The sequence below is a fragment of the Scylla paramamosain genome, chromosome 8 (assembly GCF_035594125.1).
Source record: "Scylla paramamosain isolate STU-SP2022 chromosome 8, ASM3559412v1, whole genome shotgun sequence".
NCBI lineage: Eukaryota > Metazoa > Arthropoda > Malacostraca > Decapoda > Portunidae > Scylla > Scylla paramamosain.
This window is the reverse complement of record NC_087158.1, coordinates 550,001-557,500: the sequence shown is the minus strand read 5'-3', so window position 1 is coordinate 557,500 and position 7,500 is coordinate 550,001. Positions and strand designations below refer to the sequence as shown.

Here is a 7,500-nt window from a genome sequence, read left to right as displayed (position 1 = left end):
TTTTTTGTTCCTTTTTTCCGGTTTGATGGAATGGAAGTTAAGTTACCACCACCATCACCACCACCACTGCTACCACTACCACTACCACTACTGATGCTCCACTGAACCTACTATACATGAATTATTTTTCTTTACTGTAATTTTATGTAACTCATATGTAATACATCAGAAAGCATCAAGAAGTGTGTCGAGTAGTTAGTGTGCATGTAACTCATGGTAAATTAATCCTTTTTTTTCTGCCATAGTATTCAATCAGCTTTGTTTATCTTGCTTTGCCGGAATTTATCATCTGTTGAGGGAATTTTCAGTTGCCAGATAGAATTAAGTCATATGATTAAGATTTGGAGCATATAAATTGTTTAATATTCTTAGGCTGTCTTAGAGACAGGAAACAATGGTAGGGATGAATGGAATGTGAGAGGAATGAATAGAAACAGCCTTGAGAACAGTGATGAAAGATTCTCCATTATCTAAGTGGGTCAGACGCAGGGAAGGGAACGTGACTATTGTAAACCATCTCTGCTTTTGAGCCAGGATGTAAAGTTTGCCAGACAAGCTGGGCAGCTGACCCCAACACTGCATGACGTGGTGAGATCCAGTCATCTCCGTAAGGACCAGAAGCAAATACCTATGTGATAGAATGCTTGTGAATAAAAATGTCAAGACGGCCTGGTATACGTTCAGATAGATGGATGTGTTGCAGAGGCTAAGATATGAAGAAATTCTTATGAATGTTAATTACATGAATACTCTTCTTGGATTAAGGGAATATCAGTCTGTTAGGTATATCGTGTATGCAGTGCGTAAAGAAATGCCTAAGTCCTCAGTATGGTTGGTTGGGAAGGATAGGATTATATATCTTAATTTAAGAATGTCGCAGTAAATCTATTGTACTACATAGTCAGTGAGTATTATGACATAATAGATAACCGATTACTCTCAGCCAGTTTCTTCATGTTTTAGAGAAATTATAGTAGTCACTGTTTTAAACTAGTAAGTAGAGTATTTGTGGCATTGCTCGGATAGGAAGACAATGTACTTGTGGACAGAGTGACACAGGAGACTAATTGTGGTGTTTTGGTACACAGGTTGTTTAATGTCCAGAGTAGGTCATCGTAAGTGAAGTCCAGGGGTCCTCATCAGTGATGTCACCCCCTTGCTGCTGCAGCTGCTGCATCACACCCTCAGGGAGTTTTCTTCTTTCTACCACTTTTAGTATGTCGTATGATGAAGTGTGTGTGTGTGTGTGTGTGTGTGTGTGTGTGTGTGTGACATATGATATTCGGTGATGAGAAAACACTGAATGAGGCGGAAGAATTTCCTGTCTGTAAACATTCCAGTTATCTTCAGAGAACAACTGGACACAGTGGTGTAGCAGCTTACATATGTACTGAAGTGCTATACATCTTGTGTCTCTATATGTCATTCTCCTAAGAACACGGCAGTTGAAGTGTCAAAGAAATTCAGTGTTTCTACTTCCAGCCTGTTTTATCATCACCTAATCCCAGTGGGTCTGTATGATGGCTGGGTGGGGGGAGTCCTGGGGAGGGAAGGGGAGGAGGGGACTAGAGGGGGTGGTAATCCTGTAGACTGTAGAGGACAGTGTAGTGGGTAGTGTAGAGGGTAAAGGGCTCTTCTCTCGCACTCCTTGCTCGCACCCGTCTTCCTTCCTGTACCACCACCCCACTCAGGATGTGCGTGCGTGCGAAGGAGCGTGCGCGCGGGATTCGCCCAATGTCTTGATCTCATGATGGCTGAAGACAGGTGTATCAAGCGCGCGCGCACGCACGCAGAGAGAGAGAGCGCACGAATGTTATAGTCATCCCTTCCTTTCCTTCCATTCTTTTCGTTTACCATTACACTTCTGCACTTATGTTCTAGACTCCCCACAGAGTGACGTGGCGACACCTATCTCGGCAGCGTGGAGGCACAGGCCAAGGGAAGGTCCCACCATGAAGGTAAGTCCCATGGCACATCAAGGACACCGTCTTGTTTGCTTTCTGATGTATGTTGTGTTGTCAATATCAAGTATATATTTACTGATGTATGTTGTGTTAATAAAAAGGTGTTGTGTGTTTACCGATTTGTTTATTTTACACCCACGAGGTTATCAAAGTAAAATATAAACGACTAATTTATTAGGTAAAGAACACAATGCGGGGAACGCGCATACTGCGGGGATATGAGAGAGAGAGAGAGAGAGAGAGAATGTAGGAGACAAAACTTCGTCGCATATAGGCCATATACAAAGCTGTTACGCGGCCCTGTCTCTGTATCCATAATTAACCAGTCTAAGAATACCAATGTTCATTCCTCGTTACAGTGACATAGAACCGCTGCATTGGACACTAAATGAAGGAAAGACTCGATTCTAGATACAGAGACGGGACCACACGAGTGAAAGCCCTGTATACAAGCACACACACACTAACACACACAAGCTTGCAGGGGGGGAGAGAGGCAGAGAGATCCAAGGTTCCAAGAGTGTTGCTGGATGACCGTCTCTCCTGTCGTGGCTGTGTGTCTCTCGTGGCTGAGGTTCGAACACACCGGCCATGTTTCCCCAAGCTCCGGGAACTGTCATAACGCAGGGCTGGAGGAGTCACCCACACGTCCTCACCACGTGTCCTTCCTTCACTCTTGGGGAAAAATATAGAAGTGAGTAACTTATCTATTTACTTACCTATTTACGAGTATTTTTACTTATTATTTATTTTGTGTCGGGATCAAGAAATACACTTGTCTGCTAATTTAAAGGGACAGATTTTTATTTACATACTAGGAAGACGATACTTCATCTTTGGCTTCTTAATGATAATACAGATCAGAAACGTCTAGAGGCGTGACTGAGATGGAGTGGGCGTGACTGAGGTGGTGTGGGCGTTATTGAGGTGATGTGGGCGTGACTGAGATGGTAGGAGGGGCGTGACTGAGATGGCAGGAGGGGCGTGACTGAGATGGCAGGAGGGGCGTGACTGAGATGGTAGGTGGGGGATGACTGAGATGGTGGGAGGGTGACTGAGATGGTGGGAGGGTGACTTGTGGTGGTGGGGGCGTGACTGAGGTGGTGTGAGCGTGACTGATGGAGATGTGAGCGTGACTGAGGTGGCGTAGGCGTGACTGATGGGGATGTGGCCGTGGCTGAGGTGGTGTGGGCGTGACTGAGGTGGTATGGGCGTGACTGAGGTGGTGTAGGCGTGACTGAGGTGGTGTGAGCGTGACTGAGGTAGTGGGGGCGTGACTGAGATGGTGGGGGCGTGACAGAGATGGTGGGGGCGTGTCACGTGGAGTAACGGGGAGTGTGTGGCGTAATGGAGGTGTCATGGTATAGGTCTGCCTCTGATATAAACCTCTAGATCCCACCCTCCTTCACTCTACTACCTCACTTCTCCCTCCATTCCATCTTCTAGTTATTCTTCCCCCTACCCATCATCGCTGGTCTCTCCTTTTTCTCCCATTCCTCCTTCCATCTCCTCTCGCTCTCATTCTGATGCCCCTTTCCTCTCTTATTCCTCCTACCTCCCCTCGCTCTCCTTCCCTCCCCATATTCTTGCTGGTCCCTCATTCCTCTCGTGCTCTCGCTCTTCTCCCCTCCCGATTTTTGCTGGTCTTCCCTTCCTCTCTCATTCTTCCTTTTATCTTCTCTTGTTCTCCTTCCCCTACTTATTCCTGCTGTTTCCTCCTTTCTCTCCCATTCCTCCACTCTCTCTCCTTCCCCTCCCTATCCTTGCTGCCCACCCTCCCCTTCTCCCATTTTTTTCTTCCATACCTTTTCGTTCTCCTTCCTCTCCCTTTCCTTGCTTGTCCTTCATTCCTCCTTCCCCTCCTCTTTTATTCTTCCTTTCACCCCTATCTATATCCTTGCAAGTCCTTCCTTTCCTCATTCCAACGTCCTCTTCCTCTCGTTCTCCTTCCTGTCTCCTATCTCATTGTTGGTTCCTCCCTCTTTCTCAATAGTGGCACGCTACTCTATCTTGTTCTATTACCTCCCTTTATTAGTCTTCGTCTTTCATATTCTCCCGCTTTATTCGTCCTTGGCGTCCCTCCCTCCATTCATCCTTGTTTTATTTCATCTCTCCCCTTATTCGTCCTTGTCTTATTCTAATCTCTCCTTTTATTCGTTCTTGCGTCATTTCATCTCTTCTCTTATTCGTCCTCGTCTTATTCTAGTTCATCCCTCCATTCATCCTCGTCTTATTTTAGCCCTAATCTTTATTCATACTCGTCATATTTCATCTCTTCCTCTATTCGTCCTGTCTTATTCTAGCTCCTCCTTTTATCCGTCCTCGTCTTTATTAATTCCTCTTTTTATTTGCTCTGCATCGTCCTCTTAACACCTTCCTTTTTTAATAGCTCGTGTGGTAGTTAACATCACAGCTAAATTAAACATGAAAATACATGTAACTCAAACCTTTCACCGGTATACGAACCACCTAACAGCACCAGAAGTAATGAATTAAAGCATTATAAGCACCTACAAGAAAGAAGGTGATTAAAAAGAATACATTTTGTAATTTCTATCCAGCTTAAAGATTCGGGGTGGCTGTAGTACAAGTAAAGATATTTCAATGATAAGTAATTAAGGAAAGATGTTCCAAATGGCAATGCAAGGATTGAGCTTCAGCCTGGATCACATTGACAGTCCACAACAGTGCGTCAGAAAGTAGATTAATATTCCATCTTTCAGTTTGGTAAAGGAATTTAGTCCTTATTCTTTCTCCCTCCACTTTATTCCATTCCAGTCCAGTCGAATCCAGTACAGTCCAGTCCAGTCCACTCCAGTCACTCCTCGTCCTTCACTCTGCCAATATCCATCCAGCCCCCTCCCCCCCCTCTCTCTCTCTGTTCCTCCATTAGCGCATAACTTTTTCATATCCCTTCCTCTCTCCATTTCCTCTTCCACGTCTACCTCCCTTCACGCACAAAGGACGCATGTATGGCAATAATGGCATTCCTAGCTCGCTCGCTACTATATTCTCCCCTCCTTCTATCTCTATACGGACGAAATTATCATAATTTTCACAACCATAACCACAAAACTAACAACTTAACCACCATCACCACGATGTTTAATTACCTAACTACCGTAACCACCTGGGTGGAAACTATCAATCAATTTTCACTTCCATCTCTGCAACCATACGCTAAACTGCCGTTATTATGACCACCACCATCACCGCCACCGCCATCCTCGGGCGGAAATAGTATTTATTCCTTCTTCCCCCACTTTATTCCATTCCATTCCAGTCCAGTCTTCGTCCTTCACTCTGCCAATATACATCCAGTCATTCTCTCTCTCTCTCTCTCTCTCTCTCTCTCTCTCTGTTCCTCCATTTGTGCATCTTAACTTTTCATATTCTTACCCTCCCCATTCCCTTTTCCACGTCTATCTCTCATTCACTCACAGAGGACGCATGTATGGCAATAATGGCATTCCTAGCTAGCTCGCTTACATAATCTCTTTCTCTCTACAAGGTCGAAATTATTATTTTCACCAACCACAAGACTAACAACTTAACCAACATCACCATGATAATTTATTACCTAACTATCGTAACCACCTGGCTGTAAACTATCAATCACAATTTTCACTTCCATCTCTGCAACCATTAGTTATATTATCGTTATTATGACCACCACCATCACCGCCATCGGCACCACAATTGTCACATCACAACGACCATTATCCTCACCTAATTATCACCACCACCACCACTGCTTACAAAATCATTAGTGTTATCACCACCACCGTCACTGTTCCTACGTCTCCATCACCATCACCGGAAATTGAACCACGTGGGGTTAACTAATTGTCACTATCATTCTCTCTCTCTCTCTCTCTCTCTCTCTCTCTCTCATCACCTACACCACCACAATCAACACCATCACAGCCACCTTACGTATATATAAACACTAGACTCACCTTAGGCCGGGAACCGCAGTCTTACCTTAGCCTCGACTGTCTCGCCGCTTGCACTGAGAGAGAGAGAGAGAGAGAGAAGGGAGGGGGAGATGGCTCTACTGCACGTGCTGGTATAAGCAGTGAAGCATCGACCATCATTATCAACAGCGCATGCGTATTAATTCTGACCACCACCATCGCTATCTTCATTACATCACAACGACCATTAACTTTTTCTCTATCATCATCACCATCATACACCCGTCATCATCTCCGTTAAATGACACGTTTAATTTCATCCTAACCTACTTAATTATCACCATCATCCACCACCATCTTCATCATATCACAAAGACCATTATCCTCATCTAATTACCATCACCACTAGTATAAATCAGATTATTAAGTAATTATCATTAAGTCGACAGTTATGTCAACTTAATTATCACCATCATCACCATCACTATTCTCATTAAATCCCTACCATTATTCTCATCTAATTATCACCACTACCAATGCTTATATGGGTCATGATCACCACCACCACTATCACCAGAAATGAAAACACGTGGAATAATTATAAATTTCACTACCAATACCTCGCTCTCTCCCTCTCTGCCATCACCCACACCACCACAATCATCACCATCATTACCACAACCACCTAATGCAACACCAAACTCACTTGACACCGGAGACAGCAGCCTTTCCTTGTCTCTCCCTCCACCACGACTGCCTCGCCGGCCGCACTGAGAGAGAATGGGAGGGAGAGAGGGGAGGGAGGGGAAGGAGAGGATGGAGCAGCTGTATGTAGCGAAGTGTGGAAGCATGTTGTTAATGATTAGTTCCCAAACAGTCATTCAAGAACATACAAGTATGTTGCTGTTCAGTGTGTTCCGTACATAATCTTGCCTTTTCTCCATGTACTTGTCTCCCATGAAGAGGTTCTGAATACTCAAGGCTTCATTAGCGTGTAGTTTCAACTGTTCTGGTAATTATATATCATCATTGGATATGTCTTCAGTTATAGAGTTTATAGACAGACAGTCTTTGAGAGTAAAGTAACAGCCTTAAAGCAATTTCATTAGGTGGAGGGAAAATCTTACAAGCGACACCATGGCAAGAGCTGTGGGAGGCAGGGGAAGGGTGCACTTCAGGACATGGAACAGTGTGCACAATGCCATAAAAGAGTTAACTTGTGAAAGAAAGACTGATATAGATAGAAGTTTATTGAACAGTTCCATTTCAGCAATTATGAACACCATAACCACACAAAACATGGAAGGCCATTCGTGTGCCAGGACAGGCAGCCAGACACTTCTCTTTGACTTCACTCAGCATGACAAACAATGAACCTGCCAGTCTGTGGTGCTGCAGCTATTGCTGCCAGAGTGCAGCTGCAGCAACAGCGGAGGCATTGACTACCTGGGCCAGTCACAGGGGCTTGGGGAGCATTTTGGCTTAGCCATGAACTCTCAAGTTCTCATATTTAGTCACAATCCTTTCTTCCTCACATTCAGTAATGTGACATGAGACAAACAGTGATGGATGGGCTTGGCTGTGTCTGGACATCACTGACTGGTCAGACTTGATGAGAT

General features: G+C 44.5%; 1 long non-coding RNA gene across 1 annotated transcript; it reads right to left on the bottom strand.

Annotated features, from left to right (window-relative positions):
* Positions 1-2,123: 2,123 nt before the first annotated feature.
* LOC135102639 (uncharacterized) lies at positions 2,124-6,891 on the bottom strand. The gene is made up of 2 exons (XR_010269716.1): positions 6,588-6,891; positions 2,124-2,639 (listed from the first exon to the last, which is right to left on the bottom strand). It is a non-coding gene; the product is annotated as an uncharacterized LOC135102639 (long non-coding RNA).
* Between the last annotated feature and the right edge of the window lie 609 nt (positions 6,892-7,500).